This window comes from Myxine glutinosa, chromosome 12, assembly GCF_964187855.1.
Source record: "Myxine glutinosa chromosome 12, kmMyxGlut1.1, whole genome shotgun sequence".
NCBI classification, from domain to species: domain Eukaryota; kingdom Metazoa; phylum Chordata; class Myxini; order Myxiniformes; family Myxinidae; genus Myxine; species Myxine glutinosa.
In genome coordinates, this window is record NC_136272.1 from 101,540,183 (window position 1) to 101,561,716 (window position 21,534).

The window sequence follows — 21,534 nt, forward strand, 5'->3', positions numbered from 1 at the left end:
ATGGGTGGACGTTGAACCCTTGTCGAGGTGAAGTTTTGGTGGACCCTTGTGAGTATGTCTATTAATTACGTACTGTTTGAACGTGAGTTGGGCGTGAGTACGTCTATTATTTACTTGGTGTTGAATGTTGACTACGTCTTTCAATTAACTCCATTAATTATGGACTATTGGAACATACCTTTTCGACATATATACCCTCTTCTTTTTTTTCTTTATGTATACAAGATCGAGGCTCATGTAAGAGCTAACATTAATCACAAAAACAAAATGGATACACAAAACATACAATAAAGGGAGCGGGAGAAAATATGGGGAGAGAGAAGGAAGCACACAAGTACAACAGTAGAGAACAGGGACATCGGGAGATCTGTGGGAGGGAGACGGCTTGGGGGGAGGAGGCATGGGAAGGGGGGGACGGGGTGGGAGTGGTAAAAAAAACACATGGACACTGCTCGGCCTTCCAGGAAAGAAGTCGGTATTTCAAAAAAGTGTATCTGGGGTGAATTAACGTGGGTAGAAAAGATCAAGGTTTTGGGTGGGGGAAGATAAGAGATGGTGGTGTACAGCTGTTTTAAAGACCTGGAGGGAGGAGGGGGATTGAAGAGAGTGAGGAAGTTTGTTCCAGAGGCAGGAGAAAAGAGGAATGAAAGAGTGAAGGTGAGCAGAGTCTTGATTTCGGCAGTTTAACCATAAGAGGGTTGCTGGCAGATCTTGTGCGACCTGTAGGAATATTTGTGGGACAGATCACAGAGAGAGCAAGGGGAGCTAGGCCAGAGAGGAGTCGGTAGAGGACAGAAAGACCACCAACCTGCCTGCAGTGAGTGAGTGAAAGTCCCTCTCAATCAACTTCATCGCTGGAGATTCCGATGATTCTGAAAGCTTTGGTTTAAAAAGCTTTAGAGCCCTTTACACCTTTTCGACCCCTTCGATACCCAAGACCATTTAAAACTCCTAAGAACCTTAAGACCCTTTAGACCCCAAAGACCCTTTAGACCACTATGACCCCAACCAAAGACACTTTAGACCGCTAAGACTCCAAAGACCCTTTAGAACCCTAAGACTCTAAAATACCCTTGAGTTCAGCATTGAAAAATATATAAATGGAAATTATGAGAAGATGAGAGAGAACTTCTTTGTTTCTTTCTTTCTTACATTATACTGCTGGAATTCTTCTTTGACTAATAACTCCATTCTATGATGTTCAGCTCCACCAATAAATTGTTATCTCGGCTCTTTTAACGTATCCACATACAATTAGCTCCACCGTCCTACCTGGTGTGCGGGTCACATTGCACGTGATCCTCAAGTTTCAATTGGCGAGGAGGGTCCCCTACCTACCAAACGGCACGGACAGGTGATGCATCTTCGGGAAAGAGAGCACTGACAATCATCAGTAACTTTAGACCCCGCAGTCGGTGCAGTAATGGAATGCGTGCAGTTGGAGCATGCTGAAAGCCATTGATGTCTCCAGACTTCCTTCACATGATCAATGGCTTCAGCATAATTTAAACAATAACTTTTTGGGCACATTGCTTCGAAAGTCGATTTTTCTTTTGTACAGGGGAGAAGTTATTTGCTGGTTTCGCACGCATTTGTTTGTTTGTTTGTTTTTACTATAATAACAATAAGTGCACATCGGAAAGCGAGACAATCTGGTACATGTGAGAACTGTCCGATACATTTGGGTAAGAATCCTGTATTCGTCGCATTTCATGCCAAAAGCTAATCTTTACAGTATGGCTTTGGGATTCTTCACGTCAAAACAAGTGAAGACATGGAAATGGCGAAAGCAAAGCCGAGAAATTCTGAACCGGATTAAAGACGGAAAAGGGCATCATCCAAACATTTCCATCAAATGCTATTAGCCAGGCTCTGTGTGCATACTTACACTTTTCAAGCTTTTATCATGAGAAATAACGAATTTCAGGCTTCGAGTCCAAGAATAAAGAGAATGGAGTCGTATTCGAGTCCTTCATCACTAGGTATAAGTACAAGTGGTGTATACCTGCAAAAGTTGGTCAGGAAATCGTGTGTTCCACAGCTGGTAGTGATGACGGCTTGGCGACGTCTTGGCAGGTCCCTGATAGGTCGTTGGGAATTCTCATCCAGTTTTGTTTCTTGGCAACTGTTAAAACAGATTTTTTTCTCTCAAACTATCTTCGAGCCACGAGACCCGCATGGTGGTCATGTTCCATGATATTCGGAACAGCCTCCTCGAGCCAACATGGGGGGGGGGGGAGAGAGAGAGAGACTGTGCATTCGACATCACTATTGAGGCCATAAATCAAAACCTTTGGGCATAAACATGTGAATGAGGGTGAGTTTCCTTTTAATCAATTTTTGTTTGTTCTTGTGGTGTTTTTTATGTTATAGATTTGTTAAAGTGAAAGTACATGTCCTTTTCCAATAGGATGTTGGTATGTGATATTGGGAAAACTGTCCACCAAGAAAACAGCTTTATTGATCAGTTCAACGACAGTCTTAGCGAGAATCTTCCACTTCTCCTCTTCTCTTTATAAGGGGTGAGGTCGAATGGCACCAAGCTTCTGCCCTACCTTGACCACGATACCCGTCCACGTCCCTCTGTCCTCAGCCAACTCTCTCCTCTCTCCAATTACCCCCCATCTTACTGATAGCCCTCCTCACACAATCCTCCCATTAGAACCGTGGTCTACCTCTTTTCCTCATACCTTGCTCCTTCAACCTATCTGCTCTCTTTGCCATTCTCTGTTCCCCATCCACACCAAGTGTCCAGCCCATCTCAGCCGGCATTTCACCAATCTCCCCGTCGAGCTCATCTGCACAACAATCTCCTCCCTCAGTTCATCCATTCTCCTTCTATCCACCCTCTTCACATCCGCTATCCTCCTCTGTGACAATAAGAACAACTACGACAATAAGTAAAACCGTAAATTGGCACGCAACATTAAATACTCTACCTGAATACCATGCAGTATTCGTTTCCTGCCATGGAGGTTATAGATGGTCCTGATCCTAATGCGGGATTATAAAACAACTCATTCAATGGACATCCGAACTCTATATTAGTGATCAGGCCTAAGTGATGACGATGTAAGAATTCTGGAAGATCATGAACCTGTCCAGGTAAATATCTAATATATAAAGAAGAAAGTTTATTTGTTTGCGGGGTTTTTTGTTTATGCATTTGGACCCTGCAGGAACCAGTGCAACCAAACTTTGCATGGCCTCCTCTTTCATCCAGAGGAAGGAAGATCGAGGGCTATGCTTAGATTTAAAAAATTAAGAATTCAATTTTTAAAAAATTAAAATCGGATAATTGGCCTTCAGGTATCGATCGGGTCTTGTGCTAATACACTGCTTGGGCTTTTTTCCTTGGAGCGATCGAGTAATATGTATTGTGAAGATTGTATGTTGAGGTTGTAGTTATTTGTTGTCAACAACACAAATTTAATTATTATATTGTTTACACGTGCTCCTGATTTTAAAAAGATTGCTTTACACAGGTTTGTTATAACACCTTTTTTTTCAGGCCTCGAGTGAGTATGTTCTTATACCCTGCCTGGGTTTTTCCCGGGAGCGATCGAGTAATGTCTATTGTGAAGATCGTATGTTGAGGTTGTAGTTATTTGTTGTCAACAACACAAATTTAATTATTATATTGTTTACACGTGCTCCTGTTTTAAAAAAGATTGCTTACACAGGTTTGTTATAACACCTTTGTGTTCAGGCCTCGAGTGAGTATGTTCTTATACCCTGCCTGGGTTTTTCCTGGGAGCGATCGAGCAATATGTTTTGTCATAGTCATGCAGGAAATATTTAAATACATATTTCATTGAATTTTCACGGGCAGGTTGAATAAAACTGCATTTTGTTGCAACAAAATAAAACTGCAAATAAAACTCCGACATCTTGTTGTCGGAGCAGTTTTATTTAACAACAGCCATGTGACAACAGTCATGCCATGGCATCTTCTTCAAAACAGAAGGAATGTAAAGGGTGAATCCTATATCTGTGACACCATTTCATTATTATTATGGCAAGCACACCTATTGATACTCCAACTACTCGAGACATTTTTGTTACAAAATAAATTGCTCAGTGTTTCCCCGAATTCTTCTTGTGAGCTGGTTCTCCCCATCATGTTGTACAGTCCGTGTGAAGCTGGTAACGGTTAACCTTTAAAATCCAAGTGAGAACTCGAGACTAATCCGTTTCACACAGCTAACTCTAACCCAAACCTGCAGTCTTATCGGAATTCCCAGTCAAACCGTGATCCGTGAAGAAGAAAAAGGTGACACATGACACTTGTTCATATCTTCTGGACGAGGAGCCATGAACTTAATGGATGCACAAATGTATTTGCATACACACCTGTAGGTGTTAGGAGGGAAAACAGATACAGGAATGCAGTGATGTGCCCTTTTCATTATTGGACTTAAAACGTGAGTTGTTGAACTACATATTGCAACAATGGAAAATAACCATAAGGACAATAGTTATATACTGTATAGTGTATAATTGTTATACAGTATACTGTAAACAGGAGTCCATGGACGTTTGATTCGTTTCCCCACTCCCTGCTCCCCACTCCCTGCTCCCACTCCCTGCTCCCCACTCCTGCCTCCACGCAACCCGCTCCGACGCCCCTCCCTCATGCTGACACCACATATTTCAAAGGCCCAACAATTTACCATTTCCTTTGTCATATTTTTCTTCTTCTAGTAGTTCTTCTTCTTCTTCTGCCACTTCTCTTTTTCCATCTAATGTGTTTCTCTGCTCTAGATTGATGACCCTGGGGTGAAGATGCATTGCTGGACCCTTCTTCCACTTGCTATTTAAACATCTGCCTGGCTCCTGAGACTTAGACGCAGTCTTGTCTAATTGTTTGTACTTCGAGAGACCTCGTATTGTGGTACCTCTTTCTATCCGAATCAAGGCCTTCTTGAAATGAGAATTATAGATTTATAATAATCAGAGTAGAGTGGTAGTCATACTTGTGGAGACAGGTTAATATTTCTGTTGGATTAATCCTATATGGTTAATGGTGTGGTTGGATTACTTCCATACCTTTCCCAGGGTGTTGGTTCTCCTGAGGCAGCTGCCTCATGGACAGGAGATACACCTGCTTCCATCCAATGAATGGACGGTGCACTCTTTGATTAAAACACCTGTGAAACACCACGGTGGCAGTTTATGGTCAAGTCAGGAATCCAACATAGACTAAACAGCTCAAAGGTGAATGCGTTACCTCAGGTATCCTAGTAAGATAGTTATTCATTCTAAAATATGCATTTTGGTGTGTCTGTCTGTCTGACCACGATACATTCGGTCATTACTTATCTAATCTCAACCAAACCTGACAGGAGGATTAAGGGTCACATGATGAAGATTGGGACGACTTCAATTACGCCCCTCCCAAAGGGAGTTTTCTGCCTTGAGCGAAATCCATGTTAAGGTGTATAGAAAGCTTAGCATGGCGTTTTCCCATGGCCGCTTCTAATACCAAAAGTTTTTTTTTTTTTTAATAACAACCATACACTACTGATAATAGCATAAAATTTATGTTATTATAAAACAATATTAATACTAATAATATTCCCCTTTCCCCAAGGGGGATTTTCCTCCTTGCACAAACGCTGTAATGACGTATATGAATAGCTTATTGTGGCGTTTTTGTGGGAGCATCCCTACCGGAAGTAAATAATAAGCCACAAACACTTATGATTACCTTTTGAAACACTCGCTACTGCTGTTTAACACGAAACTGTAAGGGAGTAAACCCGATGATCTTGAGGCGTTGTATGCTATCGTGTCCCCACAGACTAACGGGTCTGAGCCTAGATCTACTGTAATCTATATACCCCAGAGAGGATAATAACATGATCCTTCCTGCCACTCCCATAGTGAGCAGGTGTACTAGTATTTTGAAATGCTTTAAATTGTAAATCAAATGGAATGCTGCTCTCCCCTATTGGCTGGGGCTCCGGCATCACATCCGTCTCTCCTGGATTCTGTGGATTACAAACGCTCTCAAAATTATCGGCATCCCCTGTGATGACATCGAAGGATAAGGCCCTGTTGCTTTCACATTGCAGGCAGGTCGGTGATCTCTTTGTGTTTTACCACCGTTCCTCAGGTGAAGCCTCTTAACCTTCCAGCCCTCACCAACAACTCCAGGATGCACATCTCAATTATTTTGATCCCCTTCTACCGTTTGTGGAAATGCCTACCTGGCTAGGTTCAATTGCATCCAGGGCTTAAATTTGGTGGTCCAATGTCATTCCCTGTCATCTCCCATCCTTATCCAAAATCTTTTATTTACCCCCATTGACCTTGCCTCACCCACCATCAGGGGCGGATCCAGGAATTTCAAGACGGGGGGGGGGGGGGTGCATGAAACTATAGCGCTTGGGGGGGGGGTCTGGGGATCCTCCCCCAGGAAATTTTAAAAAATTGATCGTCAGAAACGGCATTTCGTGCGTTCTTGGAAGTTTCTGCAGTTCCTTGTGTTCTTCACTGGTCCAACAGTTCAGCAGATTCGCACCGCCTGCACCCTCATCCTGGATCGAAGGGGGGGTGCGCACCCCCTGCACCCCCCCTGGATCCGCCCCTGCACCTCTCTTATTCGCAGGTTGCTATGTTTTCTCCCCTACACTCGTTCCTCGTTTCCTGTTTGTCAATTCCCATGCTTATTGTGTTCAACTGTTCTTCCTGCACTGCCCCACTGTCAGGTCATATCCTCAATCCTCCCGCTCTTCCATGGATAAGAGTTTACTCCGAGGACAGCCTTCCTGCATTGACTGCAATTATTCCTGTAGATACAAACTCCTGTATTTCAGATGTACCGTTACATGCCAACCTTGCAATACAACAGAAGCCATAATGGTTGCCATAGTAAGCCATTGTTGCCCGGGGCAACCATCCCAGCTCGATTTTGGAAGAATTACTCTATAATGTACCCAACACATGACATAAGACAGAAAGCTCTCTCACCTCCCCTCCCATTTGTCCTCCACCACCGCCATCCCAGGCAGGTTGTGATTATGTTTAGTAAAACAAGGTTTTTCTGTGACATCATCTCCAAACATCTTTGTGAAGGCCAAACATGCTGGCTCTGAACATCGCAGCAAAGGAAAACGTGTCTGTCGACCGGATAAGTTATTTAACGTTTTGTGCAGAGCAGGTAGGACTGTACGTGCATACGTGTGGCCTAAGTGGCTGCATTTTTTAAATTCATTTTCTCGGCAACCGTTGGTCCGATTGACACTAAATTTTACCATAGGAGTGCCTCCGCCTGTATAATTTTTTCATCTTGGAAAAAATTTACACCTCGATATCTCCCAAACCGCTCAACGGAATTTTTTTTTTTAATGGCTCATTGTCAAGTACTCCCCATGGGGAATAAGATATGTTGATGACGGTCATCGGTACCTTAATTATGACGTCATAATGCAACAAGTACAATGCTTGATTCCATCAGTATGAATTTTTTTTTCTCTGCAATTCTTGGTCCGATTGATACGAAATTTTCACCATATTTAATCATAACCACCATAATATTTCATATAAAATATTATACAGGAGGCTGCCTCCTCCTGTATAATATTTTAATGATAATCATGACGTCATAGGTCATTGTGCAACGTCACACTACACAACGTCACACTGCGCAATGTCATTGTGTGCAGCGTCACAATGCTCAACGTCACAATGCTCAACGTCACACTGCTCAACGTCACACTCCTCAACGTCACACTCCTCAACGTCACACTGCGCAACGTCACACTGTGCAACGTCACTGTGTGCAACCGCAATGTCACACTGCTCAACGTCACACTGCTCAACGTGACACTCCTCAACGCCACAGTGTGCAACATCTCGGTGTGCAACGTCACACTCCAACGTCACACTGTGCAACGTCACACTGCGCAACGTCACACTCCTCAACGTCACTGCGCAACGTCACACTGCGCAACGTCACTGTGTGCAACGTCACACTGCACAACGTCACTGTGTGCAAGGTCACAGTGCGCAACGTCAATGTGTGCAACATCAGTGTTCAACGTCACAGTGCGCAAGGTCACAATGCTCAAAGTCACAATGCTCAACATCACACTACTCAACGTCACATTGCACAATGTCATTGTGTGCAACATTATGTTATGCAACGTCATGGTGCGAAACGTCACAATGCTCAACGTCACACTACTCAACGTCACAATGCACAATGTCATTGTGTGCAACATTATGTTATGCAACGTCATGGTGCGAAACGTCACAATGTGAAACGTCACACTATGAAACGTCACACTATGAAACGTCACAAGGCGAATCGTGAAGGTCTGATATACTGTATCTCCATAATAAGTGTATGACTAACCCTTAATTGGCAGAAGTATCGGAGCTCAGTGTTGTGGTCACGGTTGGGATCCTCGTTCTTCTACAAAGAGCAGTCGTTTTATAATGGATCTGCGATTGTGTACACGGAGTGTACCTGTGGTGTACATGGGGTGTATACGGGTGTATGTCGAAGTAGAACGTGTCCGCGAGGTGGACATGGAGTTTACAGTACATGGGGTGTACATGGGGTATCTGTCGAAGTAGAATGTGTCCGCGAGGTGTGCATGGAGTGTAGAGTACATGGGGTGTACACGGGGTGTATGTCGAAGTAGAACGTGTCCGCGAGGTGTACATGGAGTGTATCGTACATTGGGTGTACACGGGGTGTATGTCGAAGTAGAACGTGTCCGCGAGGTGTACATGGAGTGTATAGTACATGGGGTGTTCACGGGCTGTATGTCGAAGTAGAACGTGTCCGCGAGGTGCACATGGAGTGTACAGTACATGGGGTGTACACGGGGTGTATGTCGAAGTAGAACGTGTCCGCGAGGTGTACATGGAGTGTACACGGGCTGTATGTCGAAGTAGAATGTGTCCGCGAGGTGTACATGGAGTGAACAGTACATGGGGTGTACACGGGCTGTATGTCGAAGTAGAACGTGTCCGCGAGGTGCACATGGAGTGTACAGTACATGGGGTGTACACGGGGTGTATGTCGAAGTAGAACGTGTCCGCGAGGTGTACATGGAGTGTACAGTACATGGGGTGTACACGGGCTGTATGTCGAAATAGAACGTGTCCGCGAGGTGTACATGGAGTGTACAGTGCATGGGGTGTACACGGGCTGTATGTCGAAGTAGAACTTGTCCGCGAGGCGTGTGCAAGGCAGGGATGCGTGGGAGGACGAACGGGTCCTTGTGTGCCCATCACTCCCATGCGCAGACAAAACGAGGCACAGCCTTGGAGGCTTAATGCTAATAAACGGCGACAGTCCCGAGTCCACGTAACCATCGCACAAACCGCCGTCCTCGTCCCAAAGGAGGTTTTGTCATCATTATTATTATTTTCATTTGCCTTTCTCCGACCAGAGCTGCCGTCACACTCTCAGAAGGCCGGATGAAAGGAGAACGGCCCGGGGCTCCAGGGGAGTGCAAGACCTTCTCACGCCCACTCATGTGCAGCCGCACAGCTCACTAGGTCCATTTGCACCTGAAAGGTCCGGGGGCTAGCCGGGGTGGGGGCGCGAGGAGAGAGCACTACTCGGGAATAAAGGAAGGTCAAAGGGCAGAATGGGATTCATCCAGAGGTCAAATGTCATTTCCTGACAACGTCTCCGTACCATTGGGGAAGATGGTGGTGACGCTCAGCCGTGGATCTGCATTTCACAACCACTGGACGTCACAACCACTAGACGCCACGACCGCTGAACGTCACAACCACTAGACGTCACAACCACTAGACGTCACAACCACTAGACGCCACAACCACTGGACGTCACAACCACTAGACGCCACGACCGCTGAACGTCACAACCGCTGGACGTCACGATCACTAGACGTCACAACCACTGGACGCCACGACCACTGGACGTCACAACCACTAGACGTCACAACCACTGGACGTCACGCCCGCTGGACGTCACGCCCGCTGGACGTCACAACCACTGGCCGTCACAACCACTAGACGCCACAACCACTAGACGCCACAACCACTAGACGTCACAACCGCTGGACGTCACGATCACTAGACGTCACAACCGCTGGACGTCACGACCAGCTGTGCACATGTGGCAGCACCTGGTGTTTGTCTCATTAGACAACGGATCATAGTTTGGTGTGATGGAGTCGTCTATTAACAAGGACGGTGTGCAGATAAAGCACATACCTTTATCAGCTGTCTCGTCTAGGTTCGATTCCCAACCACACTTTGTACGTTAAGCCGGGTATCCTGTGTGCCGGCACTAGTCGGTGGACGTTAAACGTCCCACGGCGCCTTTCGCGAAGAGTAGGCGAGCTATCGCCGGCACCCTGAACAAATTACAAATTCCCACCGAAATCGAACGTCTGCTCTGGACAGCCGGTTCGTGAAAGGCATTCAACATCCCACTCCACAATGGATGTGCAAATACAATAATTGGAACAGTTAAAAGGGCAGCCATAAGATTAGCTCGACGTGTGGACCCACACATCTTCAAAACAACCGTTTAAGTCACTGTGACGTCATTTTAAAAAGATTTCGTACACTTGTTTGCGCAGTAAACCATCGTTTCGAACTCGCGTGAATTCTGACGTCACAGCTAACGAGAAACATCTTTAAAATATTACACCCAAAAGCAATGACGTCACATGCTATCGATACACAATGAGAGAGATGCTTGTCTGTGTGTGTTTCGCCATTTTTCTCAGATGGCTGAACGGATCTTTGTCAAACTTTCAGAGGTTCATCAATGAGTGTCAGGGAATGTTTTAGGTTAAAACAAGTACAAAAAGTTTTAATTAAAGCAAAAGCCACGTCGATGTTACACAATGCCTAGATGCAGCTGTGCCTATAACGTCGATGTTATAGGCACAGGACATTCCTATTGATTCGATTACTTGATGTTATTTTTGTGCAAAGTGAAAATATATCTCGGCAATTTCCCGTGTGTGGCGACGAATTTTTAATATATCTCGGCATTTTCCCGTCTGTTATTTCGGGCGGTGTATGACTGACCATGCCGCGATTTAAAAAAAAAAATCTCAATGGACTTGAAGTTACAGGCCTTTGAGAATTCATTTCGTTCTATAAAGGGCAACTTTCATTGGATTTTCTTCCCGTTTTTTTTCAACCGAGTCTAAAACTATATTAGCGACTGTGAAAAATGAAATGATATATCGAATTTGATTTGAAATAAAACTGTGTGAGAGAGGAAGACACCACGGGCCTACAAAACAGGCCTCAAAGCTATGCGAGTTAATAAAATGGTGGATATTTGTTTATATGAAGGCTCTCCCAGAATGGGTGGAGCTATGGTTCCCAGAATGGGTGGAGCTTTGAGGTTTTGTCTTCTCTGCAAGAACAAGAAGAAGAACAACAACAACAACAACAGCAGAGGGCACTCTATGACCAGCGTCTGCGACGCGGCTAAAAAAACTAGAACTGCACTCGGTAGAGCACACACCTCTGCCAAGCTAAACAGTTTGTTTTGTATCCCACTGATAGGCCCAATCTGGATTCGCACCTGAACCAAAATGTATTTGCTTGGTCTTGTCACCGAACCAACTCATCCAGCAGGTTAAGACATAACTCGCTCATAACTATTTTTAGCCGCGTCGCAGACGCTGCTAATAGTGCCCTCTGCTGTTGTTGTTCTTCTTCTTGTTCTTCTTCTTCTTCTTGTTCTTGTTCTTGCAGAGAATACAAAACCTCAAAGCTCCACCCATTCTGGGAACCATAGCTCCACCCATTTTGGGAGAGCCTTCATATAAACAAATATCCACCATTTTATTAACTCGCATAGCTTTGAGGCCTGTTTTGTAGGCCCGTGGTGTCTTCCTCTCTCACACAGTTTTATTTCAAATCAAATTCGATATATCATTTCATTTTTCACAGTCGCTAACATAGTTTTAGACTCGGTTGAAAAAAAACGGGAAGAAAATCCGATGAAAGTTGCCCTTTATAGAACGAAATGAATTCTCAAAGGCCTGTAACTTCAAGTCCATTGAGATACTTTTTTTTTTAAATCGCGGCATGGTCAGTCATACACCGCCCGAAATAACAGACGGGAAAATGCCGAGATATATATATTTTGTTTAAATCGCGGCATGGTCAGTCATACACCGCCCGAAATAACAGACGGGAAAATGCCGAGATATATATATTTTGTTTAAATCGCGGCATGGTCAGTCATACACCGCCCGAAATAAGAGACGGGAAAATGCCGAGATATATATATTTTGTTTAAATCGCGGCATGGTCAGTCATACACCGCCCGAAATAACAGACGGGAAAATGCCGAGATATATTAAAAATTAGTCCATTTGATGACAATCGTCACGATGAAATATTTAATTTATACGTCGTCACAATAATGTGGAGAGAGGAGCATAGCTTCGTTCACGTGTCGCCACACACGGGAAATTGCCGAGATTTTTTTTTTTTAATCGCGGCATGGTCAGTCATACACCGCCTGAAATAACAGACGGGAAAATGCCGAGATATCTATCTATAATTCCAGCAATCTCTGTGTGTATGTTTGTATGTTTGTATGTTTGTATGTTTGTATGTTTGTATGTATGTTTGTCTGTGACCGCTGTTTCTCGACAACTACCGGTCCGATATACTTGAAACTTGCCAGGTATATTGCTGGGGACCCGAGGATGTGCCTTTTCAAGGTTTTAAATTAATCGCAGAAGTAGTTACCGAGCTATGTCCAAAAAACGATTCAACCAATCAGAGAGCAGCGAGCTATCACGTGTGCCGAACGTGGCGAACAGACTCTGCCTCGGATGGCACATTTGAGAGCGTATTCATTTATTTCCCGTCGGCAAACTATGTTGGCGCTATGTTGGCGTTAAACTATGTTTTAAAACTAATTAAAACTAATTTGCGATTCTTTCGCTTTGCGATGCGATTTGCGATTGCGTTAAACTCGCTCGGGCGTTAAACTATGTTTTAAAACTAATTAAAACTAATTTGCGATTCTTTCGCTTTCCTGCGCATTTGTGCACGCGATGGCGATTTCTTTTATTCTTTACCAAACTCCGCAACCGCAAGCCGTTAGCTTTGGACCAAACCATTTCATGTAAATAGAGGGGGGGGGATTGTCACCGTACTCGCAAGCCGTTCGCTTTGGACCAAACCATTTCATGTAAATAGAGGGGGGGGATTGTCACCGTACTCGCAAGCCGTTCGCTTTGGACCAAACCATTTCATGTAAATAGAGGGGGGGGATTGTCACCGTACTCGCAAGCCGTTCGCTTTGGACCAAACCATTTCATGTAAATAGAGGGGGGGGATTGTCACCGTACTCGCAAGCCGTTCGCTTTGGACCAAACCATTGCATGTAAATAGAGGGGGGGGATATACTTTTAGATATATATATAGTACGGGCATGCCCTAGTCTATCTATAATTCCAGTAATCTCTGTGTGTATATTTGTATGTTTGTATGTTTGTATGTTTGTATGTCTGTATGTCTGTGACCGCTGTTTCTCGACAACCACGGGTCCGATATACTTGAAACTTGCCAGGTATATTGCTGGGGACCCGAGGATGTGCCTTTTCAAGGTTTCATATTAATCGGAGAAGTAGTTACCGAGCTATGTCCAAAAAACGATTCAACCAATCAGAGAGCAGCGAGCTATCACGTGTGCCGAACGTGGCGAACAGACTCTGCCTCGGACGGCACATTTGAGAGCGTATTCATTTATTTCACGTTGGAAAACTATGTTGCCGTTAAACTATGTTTTAAAACTAATTAAAACTAATTTGCGATTCATCGTAACTGCGATTTGCGACCTTCCGGACAGTGAAGACTGCACTTCCGGCAGCCAATCACAGAACGCGTTGTTGCGTAGGCGTGGCCGATGTGAGAGCGAGCCGAGCCGAGCGCGTGCGCCATTACGGTTCGTAATTCGATTTCTTCCGGAGAAAATAATAATTTCTCGATTTCTTATGCGCATTATTTCTCCCAATTCAGTCAGAGCGAAGGGCGGAAGCGAAGAGCGTTGTTTTTTTTGTTTACGGGCGTACGGGCGGGGTAGAGCGTACGGGTAGCGTTTTTTTTTTTTTTTTGGCAAGGAACGGGCACCCACGTACGGGCATGCCCTAGTATAAAAAATTCGTCCATTTGATGACAATCGTCACGATGAAATATTTAATTTATACGTCGTCACAATAATGTGGAGAGAGGAGCATAGCTTCGTTCACGCGTCGCCACACACGGGAAATTGCCGAGATATATATATCTATCTATAATTCCAGTAATCTCTGTGTGTATGTTTGTATGTTTGTATGTTTGTATGTTTGTATGTATGTATGTATGTATGTTTGTCTGTGACCGCTGTTTCGCGACAACTACCGGTCCGATATACTTGCAACTTGCCAGGTATATTGCTGGGGACCCGAGGATGTGCCTTTTCAAGGTTTCATATTAATCGGACAAGTAGTTAGCGAGCTATGGCGATTTCTTTACCAAACTCCGCAAGCCGTTCGCTTTGGACCAAACCATTGCATGTAAATAGAGGGGGGGGGGATTGTCACCGTACTCGCAAGCCGTTCGCTTTGGACCAAACCATTTCATGTAAATAGAGGGGGGGGATTGTCACCGTACTCGCAAGCCGTTCGCTTTGGACCAAACCATTTCATGTAAATAGAGGGGGGGGATTGTCACCGTACTCGCAAGCCGTTCGCTTTGGACCAAACCATTTCATGTAAATAGAGGGGGGGGGATATAATTTTAGATATAGATATAGTACGGGCATGCCCTAGTATTTTAAATCGCGGCATGGTCAGTCATACACCGCCTGAAATAACAGACGGGAAAATGCCGAGATATATTAAAAATTCGTCGCCACACACGGGAAATTGCCGAGATATATTTTCACTTTGCACAAAAATAACATCAAGTAATCGAATCAATAGGAATGTCCTGTGCCTATAACATCGACGTTATAGGCACAGCTGCATCTAGGCATTGTGTAACATCGACGCGGCTTTTGTTTTAATTAAAACTTTTTGTACTTGTTATATCATGTTATACGTATATCGCTTTTCTCCCAATCTCTCAATGCTAAAGAATCACTTGAAAAATTAAATAATTCTCGTATCCGAATCCATATTCAGATCTTCACCAAAATTGAAACGATTCGTCCTTGTCACACACCCAACCTGTCCAACACGTTTCATCCAAATCCATCCACAACTTTTTGAGATATCCTGCTATGTATCGTTCTTAGCCCTGTCTCCCAATGGTGAAGAATTTAAAATATTAAATAATTCTCATATCCGAATCCATATTCAGATCTTCACCAAAATCGAAACGAATCGTCCTTGTGAGACCCCTAACCTCTCCACCAAGTTTAGTCCAAATCCATCCACAACTTTTTTGAGATATCCTGCTATGTATCGTTCTTAGCCCTGTCTCCCAATGGTGAAGAAGAATTTAAAATATTAAATAATTCTCATATCCGAATCCATATTCAGATCTACACCAAAATCGAATCGAATCGTCCTTGTGAGACACCTAACCTCTCCACCAAGTTTCATCCAAATCCATGCATAACTTTTTGGGATATCCTGCTATTTATCGTTTTAGCCCTAATATCTCCCAATGGTGAAGAAGAATTTAAAATATTAAATAATTCTCATATCCGAATCCATATTCAGATCTTCACCAAAATCGAATCGAATCGTCCTTGTGAGACACCCAACCGGTCCACCAAGTTTCGTCCAAATCCGTCCACAACTTATTGAGATATCCTGCCATGTATCGTTTTTGGTCCGATCTCCCAATGGTGAAGAATCACTTTTAAAATTCTAGTAGCCGGATCAGAATCCGGATCTTCACCGAAATCTAATCATTTCGTCCTTGTTATAAACGCTACATCTCTGCCAAATTTCATCCAAATCCATCCACAACATTTTGAAATATCCTGCTATATATCGGTTTTATCCCTAACAATGTTGAAGAATCACTTAGAAATTAAATAATTATTGTATCCGAATCCCTATCAAGATCTTCAGCAAATTCGAATCGCGTGTGTATATTGTCATGAATTTTGGGTAGGGGGACATATATAGATTTAGGTAGATCTGCATAGATACAGTCACGTGAAAAAGTAAGTCCACCCGATGTAAAGTTTTGACTTTTTCAACATATTTCAACATAGAGCTATTTGATCTTCATTTCAACAATATTGATAGATAAAGGTGATATAATATAACAAATATCATGAAACATTTACATGTTGTAGTCCATTGTATAATTTAAATAAACATAAATGCAAATTTTGCATGTGGAAAAAGTAAGTACACCCCATGAAATGTTTTTTTAATCTTTTTTTTTTTTAAAGACATATGTGGACATATCAATATTTGATGTTCATTTAAACAGTATTTATAGATAAAGGTGATCTAATTGAACAAAAAACAATGACAAAATTGACTTTGCAATAATTTATTCAACAAAAAATTGTTGCACAGCATGCATAATTGCATGCACAGCTCGTTTCAAATCCCCCTACAACATCTCGATGGGATTTAGATCCGGGCTTTGACTTGGCCATTCCAGAACCCTCCATTTCTTTCTTTTCAGCCATTCCTTGGTGGATTTACTGGTACTAGGGCATGCCCGTACTATATCTATATCTAAAATTATATCCCCCCCTCTATTTACATGAAATGGTTTGGTCCATGAAATGTTTTGGTCCATTCGCAACGCCAAAGCGAACGGCGAACGCTTTACATGAAATGGTTTGGTGCATGAAATGTTTTGGTTCATTCGCAACGCCAAAGCGAACGGCGAACGGCTTGCGAGTACAGTGACAATCCCCCCCGGGGTTTTTATTAGTTTTAAAACATAGTTTAACGCCAACATAGCGCCAACATAGTTTGCAAACGTGAAATAAATGAATACGCTCTCAAATGTGCCATCCGAGGCAGAGTGTGTCCGCCACGTTCGGCACACGCGATAGCTCGCTGCTCTCTGATTGGTTGAATCGTTTTTTGGACATAGCTCGGTAAGTAATTGTCCGATTAATATGAAACCTTGAAAAGGCACATCCTCGGGTCCCCAGCAATATACCTGGCAAGTTTAAAGTATATCGGACCCGTGGTTGTCGAGAAACAGCGGTCACAGACAAACGTACAAACAAACAAACACACAGAGATTACTGGAATTATAGATAGATGTTTAGGGTCATTGTCATGTTGCAAGGTCCACCTTCGGTTGAGCTTCAACTTTCCGACAAATGGCCTCACATTATCCTCAAGCACCCTCTGGTACAATGAAGAATTCATAGTGGATTCTATGATGGTGAACTGCCCAGGCCCTGATGCAGCAAAGCTGCCCCAAACCATAATATTTCCACCACCATGCTTTACAGTTGGTATCAGGTTCTTGTGGTCAAATGCTGTCTTTGGTTTTCGCCAAACATGTCTTCTGGTACTGTGGCCAAATAGCTCAACCTTTGACTCATCTGTCCAGAGCACATTGTTCCAGAAGTGCTGGTCTTTGCCTAGGTGTTCATTGGCAAACTTTAGTCTTGCCCTGATGTTCTTTCTGGACAGCAAAGGTTTCCTCCTGGCACACCTCCCATGTAGATCAAATTTGTGCAGCCTCTTTCTAATGGTAGACTCGTGCACTTTGACATTAACAGTGGCAAGAGCTACCTGTAGGTCCCGTGATGACATTCTGGGGTTCTTCGAGACTACTTTCAGCATCTTGCGGTCTGCTCTCGGGCTGAACTTGCTGGGGCGGCCTGGCCTGAACAAGTTGACAGTTGTTTGGAATCTTCTCCACTTGTAGATGATCTTCCGGACAGTCGAATGATTGATTTCAAATTGTTTGGAGATCTTTTTAAATCCCTTCCCAGACTCGTAGGCATCTATAACCTTCTTTCTGAAGGCCTCAGAGAGCTCTTTTGATCTAGGCATGGTGACGCCGCACACTTCAACAACAAAGAGCAAACCAAACTAAATGTCTGAGGTTTAAATAAGACTGGTTCCTCCAAGATCCTCTCTAACGATGTTCTAATCATTTGCACCTGAGCTGGTGCACCTGATTCTAATTTTAGGTATTTGAAGTAGTGATAAATGAAGGGGTGTACTTACTTTTTCCACATGCGAAATTTGCATTTATGTTTATTTAGATTATACAATGGACTACAAAATGTAAATGTTTCATGATATTTGTTATATTATATCACCTTTATGTATCAATATTGTTGAAATGAAGATCAAATAGCTGTATGTTGAAATATGTTGAAAAAGTCAAAACTTTACATGGGGTGTACTTACTTTTTCACGTGACTATGTTGTTTGGAATGAAAAAAGAGATATCGAGTTCAAGTGAATGACGAAATGCCGTGATGGTTTCTACTTTCTAAACGTGAAATTCGCGGATCGCCATATGCAGATTCGCCACGGTCCCAAATCGATGTTTCTATACGTGAATGTACCCGTTTGTTTGCGAACGGGTACGTTTTTAATGGAAGTCCTTCACGAACTTGCTGTCCATGTCTGACGTGTGATTGAGGGTGCTACAGGAATGTGAAATTTATTGGTTTCATGCTTTCGCATTCGCCGTATCTGCATTGCCTGTTTGCCTCTGGCCTCCCACCTGTGCGTAGCACGGGTATCTCACTAGTGATATTAATGATATTATGACACAATATCTTCCTCCCCCAGGGGTTTTGTGACCTGCGAAATTGCACCCCGCCCCCTGTCCCCGACACTCTTGCAGAAGCTAATTTTATTATTGGGAATTTAGAATGGTGAGGCATGGTCTGATCTTTTCAATGACCTGATCGAACATGAGAAGTCATAGTAATAGCCAGCGAGGCCGGTGTTGTGAATGAACGCGTACGTATTATGTTGAAAAACCAGATTTTGCTGAATACTTTGAGAATTTCGAAGCTTTGACGCACCAAATCGCTCCATGGAGGCCGCCATCTTGAGGATGCGGAAGTATGCATAAAAAATTGCGAAAAAGTTCAATAGGAGTTTGTTTCACCCGTCTTTTTTTGATTCACAATCTTATGCACCTCTAATTTGTAATTAAAATACTTTAAGACCAACCTCGTTCCCCGGGCCCGCACGGGCCCTAGTTATCTTCAACGAAAATCGTCACCAAACACCGGAACCAATGAGATTCGAGTATTTGAAAAAATATTTCAAAAAAGCTTATTACGCGTTTCGGAGGCTGAAAACGGCGTCAAATATTCTAAAATTGACGAAAAATTATTTTTCCGAAATCTCGCGGCCGTAGGGGATAGTTTTTCACGGCCGGAAATATCCGGAGTTGAGACGGAATTCACCGAATTAATCAAGAAGTAAATTTTATAAATTTTAATCTCATCCAGAATGCAAATGGTGTCATTTTGAACTAGGTACGGTACCTACTACACCTACCTACCTACTACCAACTACCTAACCTACTGATGCCATAGTGATGGGTAAATTGGTGGCAAGAGGCTTTGGCTTCGCCGGCTCATTGCGGCTTTGCAGTCGGGTACTAGTAATAATTGGCAATAATAATAATGGTAATAACATGACACCTGAACACCCCCGTAATGAGCGGGTGTACCTGTATATGAAAACGAAGGCCTGGTTATCACATCAGATCTAAAGTGTCTTGAAGCAGCGAACTAACACCAGTAAACAGCCAAGTCGAGCCGTCATGAAACTATTTACAGCTTCCACGTGGTAAGAGTCAGGTGTTACGGTTCCACCAGGTACATTTTGATATTTTCCCACGCAATCCAAACGGCCATGTCAAAGTCTTGGATTCGTGTCATGCACAATTTTCGGTCCCAGAGGAGGAGGCGGTGGATAACATTTTGTGCCAGTGTTTGAAACAAGTGCATAAACTGGAACATGTCCGTGCGGAGCTTTCTTTAGTTCAAACACCTGCGCGCAGGACTGGCACCTGGCCACGGATTCGAGGGCAAGGACGACACTGCACACACTTACGTATTCAACAATGTAATACATATCGATCAGTGATTATAAACTTTCACTTTTATTTATCCTGAGATGGATCTTTGCCCGACCGAAGTCATCTGCTCACCTGGAGAATGCAGCAAACGAGATCAAGGTGTTCGAGGTCAGGGCGAAGGTGTTGGGTGAGGTTCCCAGGTGGGCCAGAAAGAATGGACCATGTGGATTGAATATAGCTCTTGGCTTTATTGTAACAGTAAATTTTCTCTATCAAGGGTACCTGTTTTTCACCGCAACTCCAGCATGTGGCCTCCATGCTTTTCACGGTGTCAAAGAAGACGTTCAAACGTTTCTTTCGAGCCAGGAGTGACGTTTGAGTCCCGGATACAAATTATGCATCCGTATTATGTAGATATAGACAGATAAACATTGCTTTCTTCTCGATCACAGGACAAAACCGAGCGAGACGATCCATACTGTTGTCCATGGTGCTGTCACTCCATGCAATAATCCCTTCGCAATACCTGTTCGCAGGTCTAGTACAAAAATAATCCCTTTGGAATCTTTGCAATAATCTGGGATTATCTCAGGAACTGTCGACTCGTTTGTCGTCTCTTAATGCCCTTGATGTTCTTTCAAAAAATGCATTGATGATTTCCAACAATGTTCTTTCCCGTCTCGGGAAAGTGGGAGTACTTCAACGTCTGCGAGGTTTCTTCTTCTTTATTGTTTTGGCGAGGCTTCTTCTTCTTCTGCTTCGTTTTTTAACACAGGATACCAGAGCAGGGATAAAAGTGCTGGACGGACGAATAGTCAACAACTTCTGGGGAGCACTTGATGCAATCTGTTCAGCTACCATGACATCTCTTAGTAACATCAGGCCAGTTGAGATATGAAGAGTAAAATAAGTACAAGTAGGCCTACATTGAATGCTGGTGCAAACTATCACCAAATCTTCTTCTTCTTTTGTCCCCTATAATGCTAATGACTGATGAAAGAGGCCACGCACGTTTAACAGCTCTTCCATTCTCCATTCAGGATACACACAGTTCCCCAGCTGTTTGAAAGTTTTACGAGGCCGCTCGAGGTTTCCATGACCCAGCCCTGGGGACGAGGTCACGTAAAGTAGGAAACGAATTGCCAGGCTGCAAAGCATTTACATATCGCTTCTTGAATCGGCAAAACAGGTCACTGTTCCCATTGCCCGTAGGCTGTGGCAGGAAGGCAGCCAGACGGTAGCAGATAGATGGGAGAAAGGTTCGTTTTGTGCTTTTTTGCTCTCCAGCTGCATTAACGCTTGCTTTCACATCGCACACGTGATGAGTCCCTGGAACGAGAGGCAGAAGGACGTTTGTGAGTATTTCTCTTGAAACAGTGTCCAAGTTTCATGGAGGAACTTGTACACGTATGTGAGTATTCGGAGAGACAAAATCCCTGTGTCTGGGAAGTTGTGGGGGGACGTTTTTGGTGTTTTGTCTGGAAAGGTGTTTTGTCATCCTCCTTTATCTGTGTCCTCCTCCGTCCTGCTCTTCAGGAGACAGCACTGGCCATTTTCCCCAATTTTAAATTGCTC